Raw genomic sequence first — 26,616 nt, forward strand, 5'->3', positions numbered from 1 at the left:
TTAAACCTTTATTCAGAATGCAATTTTTAGATTCTGTTTCTTTTTTTAAATGGCAGATTTATTATTTTCTTATTTCTAGTAATATACTCATGAATTATTTTTAACACGATCTTATTAATGAAGCATTTGGGCAGTCTATTAAAATAAATTAATTATAATTTTAGAAAAATCTTAGTCATTATTTTTCCCCCTTTACTGAGGCAAGAGATGATAATATTGGGCGAAAAAAGGTTACATGTATTTACACATTACAATGACCATAGAAATAAAACCAGAAAAGACAACGAATAACAATATGTATAAACATAAAAAGAATACAAATATACAAGAATAACATAAAATTATAGTTGTTATACTAAACACATAACTTAAAAAATACACAAAAAACTTCTAGGCTAAATAGTATGAATTTTTAAAACACAAAAAAACTTTTGTAAAATAATAAAAACTGTTATCAGTTTATTAAATGTATTTATTCAAAGAATGCTAAGGCTTTATGAGACTTGGAATTATAACTTAAGAGTACTCTCCAGAAACTATAGTTGCCTTCTTTAAATATTTTAAATCGAGTAGCACTGATAGCTATTTATTTTCTTTTGCACCAAAACAGATCAGGAGGCTCAATAACAGTGGTTAATTACAGCACAGAACACCCAGGCTTGAGAAAAATCATATAATTTTTTTTGTGATTAAAACATGACAGGCGCCGTAGCGCAGTTGGCAAGACAGCTAACTGTGAGACTAGCGTCACGGGTTCGATTCCCGCCAGTTGTACGAAAAAAAATCCATGAAAGATTTTCCTCAATTGGTCTGGGTGTTGTGGTATATTTTTCATAACTTCCTTCCATATCCTATTTCCCACCTGCTGACAAGCCTCTAAAGAAGAGGCTTAGCGGGTTATTCCTTAATAAATATATTTAAAAAAACGTTCTCATCGGGAATCGAACCCGGAACCTTCCGTTTGTGAGTCGAGCATCTTGACCACTGCACCACGGAGGCAATGTTTACTATTTGTCAAAAATTTATCGTGAAATGCCGTTTAAATCAGCAAACTTCTTTATTGTAACTCTGTACTGCCGTGGGCATCGATTTATCCTCCATATTGGTGAAAAGGATCGCAAAGAACGGTCTTCGGGTGTAAGTATTAGGCAGGCGATATAGGATATAGGTAATGGTGGATGGCGCCCCCTCCTGGGCGCGGGCTGGGGCGGGTGTCGGGTGGCGGGTGAGCGGGGAGTCGGGTGTCCTCGGCCCCTCCGCTGCTCGATATGGGCCGCGGAGCCGGGACAGCACTCGCCACTCGGCCTCAATCTCTGCATCGCACATCCCACCTCGTCGCCCTGGACTCAAACAGAGATAAGAAAGGTTCATGGGTATCGCAAAAGAGATGAAGTACATTTTTCGAAAAAGGAATATGGAAGTCTAGGTATTTACATAACCTGTAATTGAATATTTTTATTACTATTAAAAAAAATGTTTGCGTTCTTATAATTATTACAACGTCGTAGACTGCCCTTTACTTACAAGTTCTTTAGAATATCTTGTACCCAGCAGAACAAGACTCCATCCTACATTTAATTTGCCAGTACCTAGGACTAACTAAAGGAAAAATGACATTTTCTTTAGAGCATGTCATTATTATAATACTGTTCTCTCCGGTCACGCAGACATTTTTCATCTCTCCTATATGAAATATAGAAGATTCCCTGTATACAGTACACCCGCTTAATTATACGATGTCAGTAATTATGTATGTTCATTATTATATTTTGTACCTTTTACATTATTTCTATATAACCTTTTTTCTTTTCTTATTCTTTAAATTTCAATTTATCTTGTTTCTATTTACTTTATTTTTATTACTGTTTATAAATATATGTATTTTGATTTTATTTGAAACTTCTAAGTGCCTAATATTTCTTAATTGTTAATTACTTTTATTTTTAAACCGATAGTGTACTTAATCAATAGCTTACACCACTGTGGAAAATGAACTATATTTATTTACGTGGAAAACAAACCAACACGAGCGTTGACATAGAGATTACACACGCGTTGACTTATGACTGCGATAACTTAAGCATGTTCATTATTGTTCATTGTGATTGCTCAAATGCTTAGCATGGTGTTTTTTTGTGATTGAGCTACTGGACGAGTGTTTTCGACTCGATGACTGCTCTTGGGTTAAAATCTTGAAAAATTAAATAGAGTGAAGTTAAATCCACCCCGTTGTGTAGTGGTTGGTGCATTCGTCTACAATCCTTGGAGTCCTGGGTTCGATTTCTGGCAGGGTGGACATGAAATATTGATTTCGAAGGTTGTTTAAACTTCAATATTTCATTGTTCCTGGACTGGCGTCTGAAGCGTAGGACTGTTGACCTTACTTTCCTGTTACAGATTACTGAAATGCGCTGCGTTTACTTTACAAATGTAGTGCCCTTTGCACCATTGGGTGCGGAAAGGGGAATGACGATGATGATATTTTTTATTTTATTTATTGGGGATATCAACAGTAATACATGTAACAAAAATATAACAAATAAAATATACAGAGAATAAAACCAATGACAGATATCCACAGAAATACATTAAATACACGTACAATACATACTAGTGTGTTTGTGTGAGTGTAAGTGAGTGAGAGGGTGGGTGAGTGGGTGTTATATTGGAATGAGGGTGTCAAGTGTCGAAAATATAAATATATATAAAATATTAAGAATTAGAGATAAAATTTAATAAAATAAAATAAGATAAAATAAGACTTTATTATTGAAACTAAGTATAAGACAAAAAAGTATGTTTTAAGACGCGCATTTTAAATGTTATTTTTTTACAATCAAATGGATCAATAAGGGGAAAGTTCAAATTATATTCACTAGCAAAACGTATAAGTGGAGAGTTCTGGGCATAGTTCGTACGAGCTGCTGGCGCATGAAATAGAGAGCTCGACGTGTGACGGGTGCGGTAGCCGGGGACATTTAATGATAACTCCGACAAAAGAGCCGGACTATCAAGGCGTCCACTGAGTATGTCATTAAGCACCCCCATGTCCAACAGTAGACGGCGATTTATAATTATATTATAATTTACATAATTTAATATTTTCATTTTGGCGTCATTTTCAACTAGTAAATAGCTGCGCTAAAAAATGGGAATCAAGTTGTGGTAGACCTGGGTTCAAACCTTGGACCTGTGGAATGGAATCTGTGACACTTCCCACGGGACCACGACCCTTTTAATTGACAATGTTATATACTGCAATATTTCAATCACGTCTAAAGAAATATCTCCTTTCTCTTCATTAATCTATCCTCCTTTTGTTTTTCCTTTTCATTCGTTTTTCCCATTGAGTACAAGTATTGATTTATGGTAATTTATATACAAATATTGTTACTTCTATTTTTGTATATCTTTAGTTTTTTTTAATGTAATCTGTATATGTGTATAAAGTGTTTAAATAAATAAATAAAACCTTCCATACAATTTACCAAACTCACAGTGAAAGGGATAATGAAAGCAGTAGAGTTAAATACAATTAAAATCACGGTTTATTCAGTTGAAATTTTCGAAAGCAATTTAAAATAGAAATTTTCAAATAAGGGAAATCGATAGGAAGATTCTCGGTCTTTAAAACAGTTTTTGAGTATGTGGAAGGGGTGCTTTAACCCCTCACCGCATACAGAGAGCCATATCTAGCTTTAAGTATAAAAGTGAATATGTATTTGTCCTTTATTCTTAAGAAAGCTCTCCTGTAAGCAAATATGCCCAATGCATGTGAGGCTATGATAAACATATGGCCCTATTTATCTGTCTTAACTATTTTTAACAAAATAGATTTATATAAATTCCAAGTCTCCTCCATAACACATATTTTTTTTAACCAAAAAAAATACCCATGCGGTAAGGGGATTACTGCAATATTTCACTGTCCTTAGACTGGCACCTGGGCCCCGATTACAATGGGAAGTTAACAGAGTTATCTTCGACCGTTTATAAAGAAAAACCAATATTTGTGTACGAAAATAAGTATATTTGCATGAGCATTTCTTCGTCGGTAACCTATAATTGAACACGTTAAGAAGAAAAAAAATGTATGCATATTCTGATTGTCATACAAAAAACTTAATTTTACTTTACATAATAACTTATCACTTTACCTTCCTGTAACATATTATCAAAATACGCGGCATTTACTTTACAAATGCAGTGCCGTATGCACCACCAGGTACGAATAAGAGTTTGATAATTGTCAATATGATTAACTGCTACGGTAGAACATCTTATATCGCTATGTTGACAATGCTATTGCGATATGTAATTTCACGGTGCTAATACAAATTATTCCGTTACCACTTTGTATGTTGATATTTAATGCGTCTCACCGATAGATTTCTGGTAACGCCGTGCGGTGTGACGTGTGACAGTCATTCAATTATTACTGTCTCGACCTCCGGTCAGAGTATTATTTATTTTAAAGAAACAAACAGTCAACAATGATATAGTAACATGAAAAAAAATACAGTCTAAAGACAGACCAGCAAAGTTTCGAAATAAGAATCATACATATTATTAAATTGTGTTACAACAAAAGGGTGCGTTTATGCCGTTTATATGTATTTGTATGAGAGTAAGTGTAGATGTGTGTTTATGTGTATTAATGTGTATTAAGCTAGGGTTTCCTAGGACAGCGGTGCCCGTATCTTAACGGCCGTAGTCAACGGTGATGCGGTGGAAAGCCGTCGTAGTGGTAACTAGAGAGTGTTTTTATTTTTTAACGGTGTTATCAACACCATTTTTATAGAATACCACTCTCTAGTCACCGTTACGACGGCTGTCAACCGCGTTAATGTTCACTACGGCCGTTAAAATACGGGCACCGCTGTCCTAGGAAACCCGAGCTTTAGTGTAGGAGTAAGTATTCAGGTGTGTGTAAGTGTGAGCATCATTAAATAGTAAGTGGGATCGTATCGGAGCCAGAAATAATGAGTCTTAATTTATTTTTAAATAAATTAAGGGGCATGTAAAATATATCAATAGACGAAAAAAAAGCATTATAGTTAGAGCAAGAACGATAGAGGAAAGATTGTTGTGCATAGTTAGTGCTACAGACTGGCAGATGGAACAAATACTTATATCTCGTCACGCGAAAGGGGACATTAAGATTAATTTTGGAGAGTAGGTTAAAAGAGTCTACTTTATTATTTAATAATTTATGTAAATAGCATAATTCAGATACAGTGCGCCTATTTTCAAGGGTAAAAAATCCATTTTGTTTGGCAGATTGGCGTGTAAGTACAAAGCGTTTTATTGTTTTTATAATCTAGGTATTTTAACAATTTTCGTCGAAGATTTTCAATCCTTTCTATATATATGTATTGTGGGCTCCACACAACAGATGCAAACTCCAAATTACTCCTTACAAAAGTATCAGCCAATAATCTAAGGATTGTGGTGTACATATAATATTGAAGTCAGATGTTATCATTATCATTACCCTATCCGCACCCGGAGATCCATCGGTACTCCGACTGCAGAATATCTGGATCCTTTTTGTTACTTGGAAGGTTAGGTGATCGGTCTTCCGCTGTAGGCTCTGGACTGTCCAGAAAAAATGGAAAGTTTCATTGTAGGACCACCTTATAAAAACAATATTTCCGTCACCCTACTAGAAATCGAATCTCTGACCTTAAACATGATAGGCCAACGCGCCGACCATTACGCTACGAGGCGGACTCAATTTCGTTTTTCAGGATTTTTACCTGAGGTTCACACAGGTATGTAACTGTGAAGCAACGCATTATTTATAATGCACTCTATTAGCTGCATACATTTTTTACGCGAAACAGAATGCATCTAATTGCTTTCGGATACTTATTTTGTTATTATTTATTACAACTGGACAAAATAAAAAATGTTTGTTTCTTGTAAATGCTGTTAAAGATTCAGTTATAATATAATATTATATTGTTATGTTGACCATTTTTATACCAATACGCAAGGTTTTACTCGCATTATTTTGACTAATAATTTATGAAAAATAATAGACGGATGCAAATCCAGAGTTTTATGAAATGACATTTCGATTTTCGTGTCCAAAATATTATCATGTCTATTGATTTTGAAAAAAAAAGTCTTATCATGAAAAAAACAATGTATTAAGATACTGAATATACAAATCAATGTTCTGAATTATTAGAAATCACTTAGAGAAAGTAGATTCTTTCGGCTATTGTTGAACATTTGACGTTTGGATTTGCATCCGTCTGCCTCTGAGGTACAGAATTTATGCCTATTATAGCAAAATACGACATATTTATCCAGTCTTGTATACTATGTAGACTTATGTGACATCATTAGACCTTACGGAATACATACACGGATTTCGGGTTATTTTCTTTATTTTTTTGCCAGTTTTGAGATTTTTAATCGCCTGAAAACGGAAAATGACATTGAATAGTTGTGTTATACTAAAGCTCCATTCGATGATCATTAATCACCCTAAGTAATTGTACGTCGGCAAATTTGGCTTCCATACATGAATAAAAAAATTATAAATTCACTTTATATGTTTTTTAATTGATTTGATTTTCCTTTTAGTATCCACTAAGTTGTCATCGATGGTTCGTCGTCGGTTTTTTAATGTTTTTTCCTTGCTTATTGCTTCACCAATTATTATTTTTACCTGTACGAAAATTTAATAGAAACAATAAAGGAAAATTATCGTAATGATTTAATATAGGTTTTCTTTCATTCAAGGCATCGCGCATCGACATTGATGTCAATGCAGATGCCATGTTTGTCATGTCCACCCCCATATCGTAAAAGTGGTTTTCAATACACATAAAAGCTTAAATTTTCAATCACATCTAAAAATTAAACATTTTTCCAAACTAGAAACAGTTAACAAGTTGTTTTATTGAATAAACATCACAACATTTTATAACAGGGCTAGAGAATAATTTAAATAAGGGAATATAATATTTTAGGCTTTTACTGGTTATTTAAATTATTTTTTACTGGTTTAAGTGAGGCCGCACGCTATTTCACATTCACCGTTTTGTCAATGTTTTAATATCCATGTTTCTTCAATACTCACATCTGTTGATTTTTTATAAAATCTCTTGATGATTGTTGATGTAGGTGGTTGAACAATAAATCTATGTCAGGATCAGTAACTTTTCTTTCAGTAAAAAAGGATACAGGACATTAATTACGTAGTTATATTGATTATTATTTGCAGAATTAATTTACGAAAGAAAATGCATTTTTATTATTTAATGGCAACTGTTATAATATCTATTGTATCCAGGCCAATTTTATGCACCGATTTATAACCATATAGGTTCGTTTTTTGTATCTAAACATTTATTTTTATGTGAAATCAATACAATATACCAAATTAATTATTTAAAATGGCAAATATATGTAAAGGTGTGCCCACGATTAAATAAAAATAGTTAGTGAAACGATGTTCGGACAGCGTATCCAGATTTTTCATAGGCTGTTATGTAGGTATTTTACACACCTACGTAAGTACAAGGTACACATTAATTTCATAAATTTGTAGTTCAACTAAACAAAATGACGGTCCCCGTGATGTAATGGATAAGAATCTTGCTTCCGATTCCGGGTTAAATTACATAATTAAATGCGACTTTCCTCAAGCCAAGTCTAGGTATTGTGTGCTGTTTTACTTGTAATTAAGTCTCCCGGTCTGGTAAACATATCTTGTAAAAAAGATAGCAGGTAAACGTCGATAATTTTTGAGGACCTGTAATAATAATCGTCGGGATTGTAGAACAACGACGCGTGTGATTTTCTTCAACTTTACGTGAGAGCGGTTTATTTTTTTTTTGACACTATCCTTTTATTTATTTATAAATTAATTGCAAAAATATATATATACATACTTAATAACAGGGAATCTATATAAAACCTACTAATGTAAAATGAAAACGGAGTGTTCTCTGTTTATGATAGTCCTCATCTAACATGGCACAGCCTGTTCTAAGGTGGAGATTTTCTATCTTTAGAGCATAAGTAGTCCATAAAAAACAATAATAAAACAATAACTTAAAACAGAAAAACTAAAACTACTTAATTATAAATGCCTAGCTAATCAAATGGAAGAAATTTAAAATCGTTTTTATACAAATATAAAGCATATATATGTGCCAAGAATACATGTTACTTAAACATAAAAAATATAGTATAATATATAATAAAACAAATATAAAGCAACGAAATACATAAAAATATAAATAATATGTGTACTAATTATATTAAGTACTAGGTTTTTTGATTTACATATATTTTTCAAAAAATCTCTCGCTACACTATTTATATGTGCAGTTATTTTTATTTTAAAATTTGTTTTACATTTTGAGTCTTTTATATTTGGCAATAAATCATTAAATATTTTTGGAGCAATTACATTGTATTGCTTTTTACCAAAGGCTTACTTATGTCACAACTTGATAAGTACCAAGTTTACCACTTGATACTTAGGTTAGTTATATATATATATATATATATATATATATATATATATATATATATATATGTTTATTTTTTTAGTCAATGTCGCATTTTTCGCACATGTTGTTCTGCGATCCCGACGTAATATTATAATCTATATGCTGCGCAAATAATACAGTTCTGTGATCTAAACAGGACCCAAATCCTGGACTGTTTAGACTCGAAGCGCGATGGCTACTTTTAGATAATAGTCCTGAAAAGGGGAGTCGAGTAGAGATAAATCCCCCGCGTAGTGGTTGACACATTCGCTTACCACGATTGAGGTCCCGGGTTCGATTTCTGGTAGATTTGACGTGAATGATTTGTTTTCAAATAGGTTAATCTCTGCAATATTTCACAGTCCCTGGACCGACGCCTGAAGCGTAAGACTAATCAATTTAACTTCATGTAACAGATGATTGAGATACGCTGCATTTTGCGTACCAATGCAGTGCCCTGTGCACGATCGGGTGCGGATAGAGAAATCATGATGATGATTTGCTATTTAATTTGTCAATTTTACTTTGTTCATGTAAAAGTGTATTTGTAACTTATGTATACCCATTCCTCACATATATATGCATATTATTAGCTTTAATATGCTTGGACGAATAATTCACGATCGTCTACGTTGTCAACAGTACGAGAATGTAGGTAAATATTGTAATATTTTTCTGTAGCAACTGTGGCTAACTCGCGGACTGATTTGCCCTGGTAAGTTTGGCTTCAGTCAAGCGCACTAGCGTACTTACGAACACTCCGTGACCTTACTGTGACATCCAACAGCGCCAGCGAGCGCGTCGTCAAGCGATAATACGTTCGTACCTACACCCACTCTACTAACATAATATTTCTTCGAGAAGATGTTATTTAGTACCAACAGCGAAATATACATACGTTATAAGTTGCCGTCGTAACTAAAATCAGTTTCAGCTTATAAAAAAATAATGTTCACACGGTCTAACGCAATTATTGTGAAGAACAGAAAAAAGAGCTCGGGCATCGTAAAGTTTAAATATATTATTTTTTATTTGATATATCAAAGTCAACAGTTCGTCGGATATATTATATACATACTCGTTTGACCGACAAAATAATACGCCGAGCCATGTTGTTTGTTTCATCGCGATAATCATTACAAAAACTTTTATTTTGAAAATCCAGAGAGGCCAAGGTAACAAATGAACTCGCGATGTTCTATAATTTGGTGATGATGATTGGGTTGGACGCTATCGATGTTTTTTTTAGGTTATTATTGTATACCAAAATATTTCCGTTTTTAGATTATTTCCGAAAAGTATATAAAGAGTAGTTATATATAGTTCTAATTTAAATTCCTTTACTGTCTAATTAACGTAAACAACTTTTTAATCTGCGTATTATAAATGCATCGATACGCCACTTACATACTTCTTGATATTTTTTAGTATCTGTACAGCAGTGTATTTTTATACTATTCCTATTCTCTACGAATAATTAAGTTAGCTGAAAACTCAACCATGAAAATTCCTGAAAGTGAACATGGCACATGCTACGAGCCATGGCACGGTAGTATGGATGTAGGTAGGTACATACCAACATATATGTACTTATATATGTGTACTACGTGTTAGTAGTAGTTAGCAGTATGGACAACCAATATAAGTCTGCACCGCAACACTCGCGGCTCTCGAGTCTCGAGTTTATCAAAACCCGTCATGTACGTAATAGTATGTGTGTATTTCTTGGTTTTGTTATCTTTCTGTCGTCCTGAGGTATCGCGCAAAGTAAACACGCTGTAAATACTTTTCCGAGTTAGTGTGTGTATGCAACTGTGCCATTGGTATCGTAAACATCAAGAACAGTCATCCACAACCTGCCTGTGCCGACTGTACTTGCCTCATATCGGCCGCACTCGCTTGCGGGTGTTGAAGAATCATCACTTTATTTTACTTACATACCGTCGCACATTTTCGTGATTGACATAATATGAATTCGTTCGGAAATTACCGATGGCGCGGGCTCGTTATGCATACGGAAATACAACAGTATTCTCGTTTTAGGTATATCCATCCGTAGCGATAAAACGATAACGGGGACATTTTTATTTGCAATATCCTATGACTGACTGTCAAATGCACGCAACGTTCTACAGCTACACAAAAGTGTATGATATAATATGTACACCCAGAGCCTATAATAGTGGCTGCCTCCTGCGGTCGAAAGAGGCCGCGAGGCGTAAGGAGCGGCCGGGGCGCCCTCGCCACCTCGCTCCTCGTCCCCGACTCCCGACAGTGACGGAGCGGTGCGAGGCCGTGTCTGGCGTCTGGTGTCCGATGCCTGTGTTCTGCGTCCGGTGCCCGTGTGTTGCACGCGAGCAGCGGGAGAGAGCACTCACAGCCACCTACATAATACAGAGCGCCGCACATGCGCGACGGGCGATGGTTCTGGGCCACGGCTGTCGGCCGTCGGCGATAAGCCGAGAGCGAAGTCTCACGTTCAAGGTGTCCCTGCTCCCTGGGCTGGCGGCGCACGGCGCACGGCGCACATTACACATTGTCGTTCTCGGATGATTTCAGAGCGTGGCAGCCAGCCATCGTGTTTACCTAATTCCATCGGCGATAATGTGGCCTTATCTCGACTTCGCTAGTGTTGGGCGGTATCTACGTCCACACGGCGGCGGCGGTAACAGCGAGCTATGAGCATCGAGACCAGCCCGAGAGTTGACGCGTACTTACCGAGTACATAAAAATATTACCGTGTATTTCTACCTACCGAAGTGGTATTCGCGTACTGGGCCACGCCGCGTCGCGCGTGCTCCGCTAGTGGACGCCGCGCTGCATGTGGACGCGGACGATGGCGGTGGACTCTGGACACAGCCGACAACATAATATTCGTAACTCGTTCGCATTCTGTGAAAGCGCAATGAGTGCTGAGTGCTGACGCAATACACACTTCTCACTCGGCAGACATACATCACGGCAATTACCAAGAACATTCCCACAGGACTTGCATTTGTACAACTTCTGTGACGGAATACAAGATAAATAATATATGTATAAAACATCATCGCAATATCTTAATTTGAAACAATAAATGTGCATTCAATTTTATTTCTAAGCCTTATCCAAAATTCTCAATATATTTTGTAGTACTAGACGGCACCGACGCGGCGTATGTGATTCTAAAACTTTTTATACCTACTTTTAGGATAGAAAAATGTTTGTATCTGAAATTGTAGATCATCATTATTATTTGCTTTCCGTAACTAATAGTACATGAGGCACTGCATCGGTATACCAGCCATAGCGTAAATTGATATTTTTTTGTTAAGGTAAGATGATCGGTCTTAAGCCTCAGGTGCCAGTCCAGAGACTATGAAATATTCTAGTGCAAAAACTTTTAAAATAGGTAAATATTTCGTGACAACCGTGTTGGGAATCACACTCGAGAAAGCTGCACGGTAAGCAAACGCGCTGACCATTATTTGAACACGAGGCGAACAAATAGGTACTCAGATAAAAAGTGTTAGACTTTGAGTCCAACTACAAAATATTACGAGAGGTAATACGATAAGATACGTACGCATGAAACATAGGCACACAATGTGAAACATCAAATACAAGTAGGTAGATAAAACAATTGAAATGTATATAGTATGTAGATGCGCGACAAGGTAGTAAGGTACATGCGAGAATATTGACCGGTATCAGTTTCGGGGTCAACAGTATCAATAATTGGGTCCAGGGGGGCGATTAGAAACGCTATCTTCATCTGTATGTATCGAGACAGTATGCTTAACTTTTCTTCTATTTTTGTATACCTCGGTATTACGAAGCCGGCTCTACCGACACGTCGCGTCGTTACGTGTTGTGAGGAAGATTATCGATGAAAAAAATGGCATGGTAATTTTTATTTTTCATAGTCATCATCATCATTACTTTCCGCACCTAACGGTGTGCAGGGTTCTGCATTGGTACACCAATCGCAGCGTATCTTGATTATTTTTACTACATGCAGGTAATGGTCTAACGCTTCAGGTGTTAGTGCAGGGACTGTGAAATATTGTATTTTAAAAACAAATTTTAAATAAATAATTCATGTCAACCATGTCGGAAATCGAACATGAGACCTCTTGCATAGTAGGCAAACACCACGAGGCATCACATATCGTGGTTTGTAAAGTCCGCTCTTAATCCGCGCCGTGGCGCAGTTGGTTAGACGGCTATCTGTAAAACTGGCGTTGCGGGTTCGATTCCCGACAGTTGCAAGAAAAGAATCCAAGAAATATTTTTTTCTCAATTAGTCTGGGTGTTGTGGTGTATTTTTCATTACCTCCTTCCATATCCCCTCTATCCCAACTGCTGACAAGCCTCAAAATAGAGGCTTAGCGTGTTATTCCTTAAAAAAAAAAATGTTTCCTCTGTGGAATGAAGCCTACTTTTAACTGTTGAAAAAATACTTTTGTAATAGTAGAGTACTACCTAATGTTATAATTATTATAAGCTTTCATAAGTATGTTATTTCCCGTAGTTGTAATGAGGAAGTTTAGTGAAACGGGAAATTGTGCATGAAAAATGTTTTCATACGCGCGGAAAAAAATAGAGCATTAAATTGCATGGCGAAGTTTCACGAAAATGTATGAAAAATTTATAAAAATGCTTTTGATAAAAATAAACTACTTTGAACGATTTAAATTCATTTCAACAGAGAGGGATTTTTTTTTTTTTTGAGAAGGGAATATGGATTGAGGAAATGTGGATGTTCAAACATGGTGTGTAAAGTGGCCACTTAAACCAGCCAATGACAGGTCATAAGCCTTGTAAATGCCTAGACTTCCATATTTCCTTCCTTACATTGTATCATTTGGTACAATGATCTGGTTCATGAGGATTTTCCGTTTTTTTTGTTTTTTAATATACTATTAAACAAAGCTAAAATAAAATATTTTTATTTATCGTATTATCAGCGTTATGATTTTTGTATTTCTGAAATAACTCCGCGTGTGACGTCTCAAGTTCTCTTCCGCTTCTTCTCGGTCAGTTCCGCCGATTGGTCAGTTGACTTACCATAAACCAGAAATCTCTCACAACCCTCTTATCATTAGATGATCCATAAAAACTAGTGACGTCGTTCAAATAAGTTCGTTTTTATTAAAATATTTTTTTTTTCATACATTTTCATGAAACTTTGCTATACAATTTAATGCTCTTATTTTTATCGCGCTTTAGAAAACATTTTTTATATCTAATTTCCCGTAGGTCTGAACTTTATTGATTTAACCATGCAGTACCCTATGCACCACCGGGTGTGTATAGGGAAACGATGATGATGATGACTTGATGTTGAATAATAAATATTTTCCTTTCACAAAACTGTCGTTCCTTATGAGAAAATTCAGTGCTTCGGGAATTGGATGTAAAAATGTTTTCTTACGCGCGGTAAAAATAGGATCACTACAAAATCATAACGCTGATAATACGAAACAAAAAAATATTTTGTTTTAGTTTGATAGCTTATTGACAAATAAAAAAAAACACGTAACTTCCTTATTCAAAAGTTGCATTTTTAGTGGAAAAGTCGTCGCTAGTCATTAATCGCTGCTGCCCGAAGATAGTGTATCTATTTTCGGAAGAAAATTGTCTTGTTTTTTTTCAATCTTCGTTTGTAAACATAAGCTTGCTGAAAAAACTTCGGAAAATTAAGTAAATGGCCGCATCCATCCTCGGTTGCGCCTGAACCACTTTATAACTACGGTGTGTATTATACAATGTATACTATAAACGTGTGTGCCTATATTATATAGTACACCAGCTAGTATCACAATCTGTGACCTCGTTGTAATGCGTTGCCGAGTTGGTGCTGGTAAAGGAATTCATCGCAATAAGATGGTATTATTATTGAAGCGACCATTATGCATCTTCCATTTTATTATCTCTATGGATTCCGCAAAATGTGACTTCATTATTCTCTTATCCGCACGGCATGCAGTACATAAATCGCGAAATTTTGTAATATCTATCTATACTTGGAGGCAAGGTGATCAGTCGTACGCTTTCGGTGCCATTCCGGGAATATTGAATTATTTGAGCATTCACAATAAAAATTTGTCCTGTACTTGAAAACTTGAGTTTAATCAACTGTACTTACCTAAAACCCACTTAAAATATTAACTAACGACAATTCGCAATAGATAATAATGTATATTTTTAGATACAATTATACTATTAAATAAATAATACGATATTATTATTTTTCTTCTTCGTCGTTCCTTTGTTATAAGGCGTTATCATTGGTACTGTTTTCCCAGCCATTCTATTTACAGCGAGCCTCCACCCTACTCGGCTCTGCGCCCTCTCCACAGCTCCATACAGGCTCGCCTGTGACATTGTCTTCACCTGATCGATCCAGTGAGCTGCAACTCTGCCCCTGCTTCTTCGTCCTGGCACACTGCCCGTGATCATTATTTTCTCCAGATTTTCTGGGTCACGTCTGGCTATGTGTCCAAAGAACTGCAGAAAACGTCGGCAGCGTACGACAAACTTCCACGTTCACTTCCTTCAGTATGGAGACGTTCGTTTTTCGGGCTATCCATGGAAGCATCAATATTCGACGCCGATGCCACAATTACTATCGGAATTAAAATTAAACAATGAGGAGGCAGTGCTACGGGAAATTGGACATAAAAAATGTTTTTTTACACACGGTAAAAAGCAAATGTTCTCGAAAATGTATGAAAAAAATAATCAAAATGAACTGTTTCGATTGACGTCACGAGTTCTAGTGAATCAACCAATAATAGAGTGTTGTGACAGATTTCCACTTTACGAGAAACCATTCCTTGACGCTGAACTCACCGTGATGTCACAAGCGGAATATTTTTTTTTTAAATCGTTTCGCTGTATAAATTTTCTTAATATTTAAAGCATTAACTTGCTATTTACCGACTTTTCTATATCTACCGGTTTCGAGACGTACCTGTCTCTTCGCCAGGACAAGAATTAAACCAACATGCAAAACCCACTATACACCTTCACCATAGTTGTTGCACAAAAATATAAAACCAACACGACATGCATTTTAATAAGCACATGCACTGATTAGGACAAAGATGCACGTCGTGTTGGTTTTATATTTTTGTGCAACAACTACGGTGAAGGTGTACAAGTATAGTGGGTTTTGCATGTTGGTTTGCATGTTGGTTTAATTGTTGTCCTGACGAAGAGACGGGTACGTCTCGAAACCGGTAGACATAGAAAAGTCGGTAAGTGGTTACATACAAATATTTAATAACCTCTTGTAACATAATTTTCAATTAGTTCGGCAGTTTATTAACAAATAAACAAATTTAAAAAAAAACAATAACAACATCAATACCAGCAGCTTTTTCAATAAGGAAAAGTTTGCTAAAAAAATACCCATTAGACAATAAACAAGCATTTCACGTTTATTTTCATTCGACGTTGCGGACTAATCTGCACTCGTTTTTCCCTTTTCAGGATTTTTACCTGAAATTAGTCAAATGCTAACCAGTTGAAAACAAATGTGTGGAGTTCTGGTTCTATTTCACACACATAACTGTTCTGCCCGAATTCGGTTTCTATGTGAATGGTATTTTAAAATTTAAATAAATCATAATATTATTATTAATCGTATTTACCCTTGTTAAATGGACTAAATAGGTTTGTACCTATATAATTATAATAGATTATAATGTTTCTGGAGCTCGTATGATTCCCGCTCGTATGAATTTTTTTCCCGTTTTTTTTTTATATTTGTTAAAACATTATACATTCTCTATTGAGTACAGAGGCACAGTTTTTAGTGACACAACCAGGAACGACTGTCTGTGAACTTGCCCCGACTGGCTTGAAAATCCGCGTTATGCCGGCAAACGGAATTTATTAGCTTATTTTAATTAATTTCTGCGATAAAATAAAATGTTTTTGCTAACAGTTAATTAAGTTTTGTTCCTTCAGATTTTTTTTTCTAAACATGTTCTTTTATAGGTTACCGACGAAGATCTTTAATTTTTTCTTACAAATACACACATTTCGGAACATAAATATCGATTTTACTCTATACCGTACTTTACTTCATTATTATTTTATTTTATTTATTTTAACGCTTTGCAGGCTTTTACATGTTTTACATATGTAAATATAAAGTCAGACATGTATTTTTTACAAAAAATTAGCAAATTAAAATGAATTAAGAAGAATAAGAAAAATGAAAAAAAAAATAAGTTTACATATTAGTAAAAAATATATGGCGATACATTGAACACATACATGCTTTATATTACAGTGAAAAACAATATAAGTTTTATATTTTTTTTACAAAAAAGTATTTTTACAATATTTTGAGTTTGTCCAAATTTTTATAGACAAGGACTGGATTCAACTCCCCGGGGAGCTGTTTATATTAACATATTACAACAGAGATGAAGAACATTTAAGAAAAGGTAATATAGAAGTCTAGGCATCTACAGGGCTTATGACCTGTCAATGGCTGGTTTAAGTGGCCACTTTACACACCGTGTAACATTCACTACTCTGCCTATATTTGATTTTGTTAAATGTTTCTCTTCTTAAATTATTTCTTAAATGTTCTTCATCTCTGTTGTAATATGTTAAAGTATTTTTAGGTATTTAAATTGGAAGATAATTAATTGATACACTGCCGTTTAAAATTTTAAAGTGTCATCTTAAATATATTTACTTCGTTTGCGTATTCATTTCCTAACGCATGAATTCTCCTTATTGGCGAGTGTGCACTGTAGTTTCTTGTAGATACATTTACATATAAAAACGCTATCTTCTTTGGTATACACATTTACCAATAAAGGTAGGGTTTGTAATTGCGGCCTAGGTCTACGTTTGAGACGCAGAAGTTGCTTTCACATGAAGACAGTCTAAATTGACAACATGATAACATTAGAAACAAGACCATGCCAATATGTGCACCAATGCCAAATTCGCAACATTATGTAACATTAAGTGTATACGTTTATGCTTTGTACTGTGGCGATTTTCATGGTGACACTATGACTCAATCCCAAATTTCAAAAGTGTCTATCTAGCATAAACGTTTTTCCAATAATAAGCAAGCTCCAATTATTTTCAGTTTACGACTTTAATTACAAACAGGCATTTTTCTTTACAATAATGTATTTCATATTGGACTGGAATTTAAAACGCAAGACTGCTTTTGCTACCATGTAAAAATATACACATTTGCGGCATTCAGTGCTCTACGCACCATTATATGCGGGATAGAAGAGGAAAGTAAATTAAATATTTTAATTTCAAACTTTTGTGTTTTAACAGGATATGTAATATTAATATTATTATCCTTATTTCTTTTTTAAAACTTGTTTTAACGTAGTTTTGTTGATGGCCATTCATTATTGTGTATGAATAAACCTTTAGGTGCAAAGCTCGCCGGGTCAAGTTCCAAGATCGAATCAAAGGTTTACACAATCAAAACCAATATATATATTTGATTGTGTTAAACAAACGAAAAATATTTAATAAATAGGTAATCTCAACAGTCGTAAATACTTTCCGAAAATAAAATATGAATGCTTTAACATTTATAAGAGACATGACCTATCATTGCCATTACGTTGTTTAATTTATTTTACTTAGAGATCAAATAACGTTCACGAGTATTCATTTATACGAGAAATAGTTGGCAATAAAATAAGGCCCGTCATTTTAAACAGAAATTGAACTAACTGACCTCTAGACCACAATACGGACGTAAGACTGAACATCTTACCTTCATATAATAAAAATGATCGAGAATCGCGATAAGCTGCAATTGGTGTATCTACGCAGTGCTCTATGCATAATTGAGTGCGATTTAGGGATTTGTGATAATAATCCCCTGGGGGTTGAATCCAGTATATTAGTCTGCGAATATTTTGACAAATATTGTTGGAAGAATATTCGTTCGTTTATGATAAAATTATATAATGTATTCATGTGGTTTGCCACGAGATTATATTTTTATCTAAAATAAATTTGCGAAACACAGAATGACACCAAATCATTATTCAATATTATTCAAATGTGTGTATTATATATGTGCATATTAGTGTACATACATCTAGTTAGCCAATGTGATGAGCTTTAAGCTCGTGCTTAAGGTAAAAGCTCACAACAGGCGCACAGCATTTTTTTGTTTAATTCCCAGAAGGTAAGCTCGCTTCATATCGGAAGGTGTGTCAAAGAACACTCGTTGGTATAGTTTTATGTGCCCCGAATATTATTAATCTTTCATTTCTTATAATAAATCAATTATCCTGATATAAAAATAAAGCATTATATTTTTCCCAACTACAAAATAATCGAATGTATAAATGTAATAAATGAATATTTCCCATTTTATTTATCTATGAAAACTAGAATTTCTCATTAATTCATTTAATTTAGTATCTTTTCTTACGTGTTATCTCTGCTGTGTCTTTGTGAATGGCTCTATTATTTGGAAGGATTTTCTCAATCAGTAAGAAAATACTAGTTTAAATGGTATTAACATTTGAGTTTTAAACGAAATTAATATTTAAATTTGTATTTCGTGATATATACCACAATGATTCCTTCAAATTATAATGTTAAGAAAATTTGCAATGTAAAAAAAAGAAGATTATTTAGGTTTTTTTATTTTGATACTCGTATCATTGCATTATTTAATTACTTCTGACCGTTTTGATCAAACTTATCTGTACTTAGTGTGCCATGTGCTAAGTGGTATTTAGGAGTGAATAATTTTTGTAACTTAACAAAGACACGTACTTAACTTTTTAGGCAAATAATAATAGGATGATGAAGACGCCGTACCTAAATACGAAAGTAGGCATAATTTGATGATGTTCCATGTTTATTTTCTCGAGATATCAGCCTCTCGGGAATTATTTGTTAAAAGTGTGCAAGGTCAAACGTTTATAATGAAGATTCGAAACCGCAACGAGACTGCGTGAAGCAGTCAGGCTCGATGAATCGGCTCGTCAACGGTTGCCGGTTTGCAGTCAGCAGCTCTGATCGAATGCCCCCTTCGCGGCGATTGCAGGCCCGTCCGTCCGGCAGTCCTCGCGGGCCCGAAGCAGCGCCGTCGGCCAACAGCCGACAGCAGGCAGCCGCTTGTCCTCCGTACCGCGGTAGAAACAGCGGGCGATGTCCGGGATCGATTTTTTATCCCGCGGGAGGGTCGGCCCCAGCGCCAGCGCCGAGTCCCTCGACCGCCACCGGCGGCGCGCGGCGCGCAGGCGCGGGCCGGGACGCACATAGCGGCCAGAGCGAGACGCCCTCCAGGAAGGCCCCTCTTCGGCCGGCTGCCGCGCCGAGGATAAACCCCGACCAGAACTCTGCCGGCGCTCGCGGCGATAGCTCGGCACTCCGTCGAAAAGTCCTTCGCATTTATCGCGCCGGCATGTCGAGAAACTCGACTTGTTATTGTCTTCACTCGTTCGAGTTATTCATTCTGGCATCCGTAAATTGCACATGTGGTTATATACCCGCAGCGCACTCGTTCTGTTGTGAACAGGCGGCATCCGCAGTTCTTGTCGCGAGATAACACGCCATACTGGAATACCGGAGGGGCACATCCGTTCATCTGCTATCTGCTTTCCACGCTCTGGTCTCTGCATTGTGCCCATCTGCCGACCCGTTGGCGTAATTCCGTGCTATCTTCGCTCGAATGCTGGTAAGCTTACTATGCGTATTTATTTATCTAGAAAACTATTCCTACTTTTTTACTCGATCCCCAAATACATCGTTTCAAAGTATATAAAAATACAGCTGTAGGTTTTTAAAATGATCTGTGGTTGTGAGCGACTGCTAGCGAAATATGAGTTGTGTGAAGATATAGTTATGATAATTGCATATATGAAATATAATAATTATAATTCTTATCAAATATTTTCCAATAGTGGACGGATTATCGCTAAAAACAGTATTTTCAGTGGCGATTTCAGACTTTGTCTTTATTGCATTCAAATTTATGGCGGCAAGCGGCGATATGACGTCTCTGTAATTTAGTATCATAACAAACATACCAAAGTCAATTCTGCGACAGTGCGCAGTCTCTTATCTACCTATTGTATTTATTATTATGTTGACACCTGTAATATTTTTGTTTTTGTTTATCTGATTTTGTATAGTTATAGGTGGGTACCTAATTAGAAAATAATATGTACGCCACAAAATATTGAAATCTTATCTAATTAAATTCAAAAGTAATGAGTTTAACTTTCAAAATGATCATTATAATATTCCTTAGTATTATTATTTTATGAATCAATTTTTAGATCCTATTGGTTGTCATACATACTCTGTATAAATAGTCAATTTTAGCCATTTTCTTGTGTTCTATTCAACTGAGGTTCCGGAACTTATCTTGTATTTGGTGAGAAATAGTGTTTTACGCGCAGTGGTCATTAAATGAAAAGCAGCGTAAAAGGGCGCAACATACAGCTTTGAATTAACAGTAAACTGGGATAGGCAGTTAGTCTTTTTTACTCCACTACACGTTTTTCACGGCTACGTTGTAGCAGCATGAACGCGACAACGCTCATTTTCAGAACATCATTTGACCCTATCATTCTATGAAGCATCATCTCTATTTAATTATACCTCAGTGATTTTAGCCCATGTCATTTTACTACTATGTCTTTAAATAGTTTACGAAAAATATCACAATCGCGTAAAATAAATTTTCGGTTTTTATTTTATTTTTTAATCGAACGCGCAATTTTTGTACAAAATATTTTTTTTATCAAATGTGTTCCTTCTTTTCTTCATATCTATTTTTAATTTGAGAGTAATGATTGTGGTATCTTTAAAAAGGTGGCTAGCATCAAAGACCTTTCAAAGAAGACGTCACAAAAAGTGCCTGGCCATTTCTGTCTCTCCTCGTATCACCTTTACCTTAGGTAGGTAGGACCGTAGTCGGTCATAATATGCACGCGGTGTACCCATATTATAAACATATATGCGCATTTCACATGTATCGACCAAATCCATACGGCGCGGTAAAATTACAGTGGAATAACATTTATCGCATATATTATTTTGTATTAAAAAAAATATGTAACGGCTACTCTGTGAAGAGAACATCATCGTCATTCCCTTTCCGCAACCTAATGGTGCATAGGGCACTGTATTGGTACACCAATCGCAGCGTATCTTGATTATTTTTGTTACACGAAGGTAAGATAATTAGTCTTACGTTCAGGTACCAGTCCAGGGATTTTGAAATATTCTGGTGGGAAAACGCCCTTTCAAATAAATATTTCGTATCAACCGTGTCGAGAATCGAACCCGAGACCTCTCGCATGGTAGGCAAACGCGCTAACAAGAAGATGAAGGCCTAAGAAAACAAAAGGACACGACAAAACAATACTACAAATGACTCAATAATGTATTCTCCTTCATTATTGTACAACAAATTAGTCAACAATGTATAGCATCTTCATCGTACACTGCGCAAACATCGCCAGCACCTTTGGCAGCGTTATTTCCTCGGTTGAACACGAAGAAAGAGGTGTCGAAGATGCTCACTTTCGTCTACTTTACATTACATTCTGAAGGCTTAAAATCAAATAAAATAATATATGTTGGTGAAAATTTTTGCTCGAATGTCAGATATACGAGTATATATAATCTTAATATTTTTTTAAAACTTTTGGTGCTCATTTTTAATTTTGAAAAAAGTTAACACCTAATACGATAAAAAAAAATTCACCATGTGTTATCGTGCCGTGTGGATTTTTACTGTCGTCTAAAATGGGCCATATCGTTAGTACCCGCTCCTAGTTATATTATGTTTGCGCTGCACAACAACAGTCATAGTATAGTCTCTTCATCTACAAAAAATCAAGGTCTATTGTACACGGCTTGTGACGGTCGCTGGTAATGCTGTTGCACCTTGTACTTATTTTTGTCAGCGTTGCCCTTTTCAAATCGTATAATATAACCTTCATCGATAAACAACTGAAAGAATTTTCTTAGAGATAAACCGCAAAACGTATTTGCGTAAATAAATGCAAGTATCATTGAAAAGTTACGTTTATCGACAGATATTTAAACAATGAAAGATAACATTTTCAATGTGATATGAAAGGACAGAAATCTATAAGGATTATGATCTGTCAATGACTGAGTTAAGTGATCGCTTTACACACCGTGTAACATTTAACGAGCTGAAACCTTTTTTGATGTTGGTGAGATGCTTCCTAATTTTATTACTACCAGAAAAGGGTTAAATCCAGTATATATTCAAAGACTTGGGCATACTCAAAATATTTTTGAAATTTTTTATACCATTTTGGCGTTCGTTATAGGTTTAACTTTGTTATGTGAGACACTTAGAACGGGCTTTCATTTGCATATTCATTTGAGACTCCTCTGTTATTCCTATTTAATAAAACCTTGTAACATGTTACCATTAATTAAATTATTATAGCTATGTTCTTATAACGTATTCAATGTTTTCCTTCTCTGTTGCAATAGGTAAAGTGTGCCTGTCGGTGAATCAAGTAAACATACGTATTTCGTTTGTGTTACTAGGCACACTAGAATGATTTATACAAAAACTTATTGCGCACACAAAAAGCAGAGGTTATTAAATATTTGAATGGACTGTACGTCAAAATCCGAGGTGATACTATTTATTTTAAGCATAAAAAAATACTTACTGTAAATCATTCTAATCGCTTTCTCTAATTAGATATATTGTTTAATAAAAAGTGGTCTTTCAACACAGTTGTAAACAGAATAAATATTTTTTGCAGTTGAAATCTAGCGCCCTTTAGTGACCTCTGAGTTCTTATTCTGCAAGTCCTTGCACTATATTATACGAGTATTGCCCCCTGTTAGTGTGTAGGTGTCTCAGCAAACCTTCAAAAGCAAGCTTCCTGATTGTCATGTCGTGATTAGAAAACGAGCACTTTTTTCAATAGTCGATGTTAAGTATACGCATTTTTTTCTTCTCTCATGGCTGCTTAGTAATTAAAATATGTATGTAAAAATCTCGCTTATGCCGTACTATGATCGTAATATTTATTTACAAAAAATATCAAATCTATATGAATTAAGAAATTCATTTAAAATAATTACGTAAAATAAAATTTCGTCCGCTTCGTACTCTAATGGTCAGTGCGTTTGCCTGAAAATTGCTTCCAGAGGAAACTGGTTATACATAATACTCAAATAAGTGATTCCTTCACCATTTTTTCTTTGAGGAATATCCAGATTTTCCAGAAATAACTTTGAAAAAAGAAATTCAACCAAATAATGTGATATACAAGATGTTCTTTAAACCCTGTCACATCCGAAACCACAATGTTCAGTATGGGCAAGAAGACATATTAGCATATTTAAAAAAAATATTTAGAACCTAAAAATTAAAAAAAAAAAAAAATTAAAAAAACAAATGGTTGCTTACTTCTGCAGGGGAGAAGTGAGGGGAGCGCGGGGCAGTATCAGACTCCCCCTCCCCCCTCCTCGTTTCTCCCCTGCAGAAGTAAGGAACCATTTGCTTTTTTCGATATTTTATTTTCTTAAATTTTATTCGTTCTAAAAAAAATATTTAATGTGCCAATATGTCTTCTTGCTCATACTGATCATCGTGGTTTCGAATGTGACAGAGTTTAATGAACACCTTGTATGTATGTAAGAAACCTCTTTGAAAAAAGGAGTATTAAAGGGTAGGAATTCACAAAACTTTTGACCTGTCATTAGATAACACCTATCACACGCAGTGTAACATTCCCATCAATATTTCATCAACCCAGTACTTGTTTGCAAAGATTGATAAACGTCAACTGTATGTATTATTTCAATCGTGATTTTTCTCTTTATGACAGATTATTTTGAGTATTGGTGCATTTGTTCACCATCTTTTCAGAAAAATAGAAAAAATATTGTTTAATTGAACAAAATGTAACATTAAACATTCAAGGAATTAACTTATTTTACAACTCTTGCCTCACGAACTGAAAAGTATCAAATTCATGACTAAATTCTAGCTGAAATTTAAAATATTTTTCATTTAACCACCTTTATTTAAAATTCATTGTTCCTTTTTAGCACAATGTTTCATTATTTAATTTAGATTTTTTTGAAATGTTTTTTGTCTTTAGTTAGCAACTTAATTTTCAGTCTTTAATCACGATGTGATATATATAAATTGAGTATTATATATCTTCATTTATGATTGTGTTTAGCATATAATCCCACGTCGAGCACAGGAGGTTGTCTCTTTTTTGGTATGGTATTTCGTTTATTCTTTTGTACTTTTCGCCTTAATATTTTTACTTGTGTAAAAACTGTATTTATTTGTAAAACATATTAAATACATAAATACCGTTTTTACAATTTCAGTCGATTTTTTCGCAGAAATAATATCAAACAATAAGATTGGTATATTTTCAAGCCACTCATTGCTCATATCACATTGTTAAGTAAACTAAGTTTAGTTTGATTGAATCGTGTCTGTGTCCAGGCGGATAAATAATACAGTTAATTGTGTGAAATAAAACCAGAACCCTTGACGAACGTTTTCGACTTGCTGACTAAAGGAAATCGACTGGAGATGTGTTGTGTTGTGGTTGGCGCGTTCGCCAACCATGAGGTCCCAGGTTCCTCCGTTTCCTTCGATTCCTGGCAGGGGCAACGTGAAATATTCGTTTTAAAAGTGTTCAGATGCCAGTCCAGGGACAATGAAATACCGCAGTGTAGGTAAAACCACTTTTAAATCAATATTTTATGTCCACCTTGCCAGGAATTGAACCAGCCACTACACCTATCTCCACTCGATTTCTTTTTTTGTAGATCTTTTATCGGAGAGTAGCTATCGAGTCAATAACACTCGTCCAGGATTCTGGTTATATTTTACTCACAAAACTGTATTGTTCATTCATAATAATACACAATGCAATTAATATGTTTTCTTGGATATTTGCGGGTATTTTTATTTTATCTAATATGTAAGTACCTATATAAAACGCCATAGCCAATGTAGGTGCACTTTACTTACCTGTATAAAAAAACATAACTTTCGGTTTCTGCTACGTGCTCTGTGTGAGACGCAGACTGAGTTAGCCCTCTCTCTCTCTCTATCTACTTATATCTACCCACATAGGCATATTCAAGGAAGTATGTCTGCGTTCTGCTGAGCAAAAGATAAATACGGGTGGTTTGTTTAGAAATTCTTTCAGTTACGATCTGTGAACTCTGAAAATGTACTGGTCTCCTATAATAATCCTGCACAGTTTATTTGCGTGTGTATATTATTGTGCACACATTTGTGACACTATTTTGTATATATATTATACGTAATATAATAATATATGGCAAACATATATTATTACAGTAATACATATTCATCTTTGTTAGATTTCTTATCTAATTAAATTCTTCCGTGTTATTGTTTGCACTTATTGCGTAAATAATCGATTTAAATTCAATTGAACCGGTTTGTGGTCCTTTGGTAGTGTCGCGGACTCACATATCAGAAGACTGAAGTTCGAACCCCGCTTTACCACTACATTGAGTTATACTCTAGTTAAAATGACTCCAGAATGGAATTTTTTGAGAAAATCATAATAATTAAAATGTTTCTTTAAAAAAAAGCTACCTCCTTATTTCACTCCGTTGAGTATGGAAGTTATAGCTTACCGACCACGTGGCGCACTCCACATCTGAGGACATAACTATCCTTGGCTATGCCCACATACTGTTATATTGTTCTTTGCTGAATGAGAAATGCTGCCCGAAGGAGCTCTCTGTAATCTGGGAGCCTTGGTTTTTTTCTGCAGAAAAAAAAGTAGGTTCTTCTTTTCCTTAATACAATAAGCTTTATTGTATTAAGGAAAAGAAGAAAGCGAATTCTTCACTGAATGGCATTAAATTGGTCAGACATGATCAATTCACTAAATTAATTCAAAACCTTTAGTAGCTAGAAGCTCCATTATGTATTCATAGAGAGGGAGAAAAGGACAGACCACAAAATGTGTTCAGAAGATTGATTAGGATATCCGCAGCATCACGAAGGGGGAATCAACAAAATTAAGAACAAATATTTTTTCATGAAATTTACCCAGACCTATAAAAT

At 35.1% G+C, this 26,616-nt stretch overlaps 1 protein-coding gene across 4 annotated transcripts in view; it reads left to right on the forward strand.

Moving 5' to 3' along the window:
• LOC148271130 (uncharacterized) overlaps nt 1-26,616 on the forward strand; it is a 73,722-nt gene that overhangs the window by 19,445 nt on the left and 27,661 nt on the right. The window contains exon 1 of one of the 4 annotated variants that reach the window (XM_088241798.1): nt 19,565-20,205. The exons of the other annotated variants lie outside the window; for them this stretch is intronic. The gene's annotated coding sequence lies outside the window, so the exon portion shown is untranslated. Of the gene's footprint in view, nt 1-19,564; nt 20,206-26,616 lie in introns of those variants that run through there. 4 annotated transcript variants of the gene reach the window in all.

The sequence above is a fragment of the Micrasema longulum genome, unplaced genomic scaffold (genome assembly GCF_059751315.1).
Source record: "Micrasema longulum isolate JH-2025_06_02 unplaced genomic scaffold, ASM5975131v1 h1tg003078l, whole genome shotgun sequence".
In the NCBI taxonomy this organism is placed as follows: Eukaryota; Metazoa; Arthropoda; class Insecta; order Trichoptera; family Brachycentridae; genus Micrasema; species Micrasema longulum.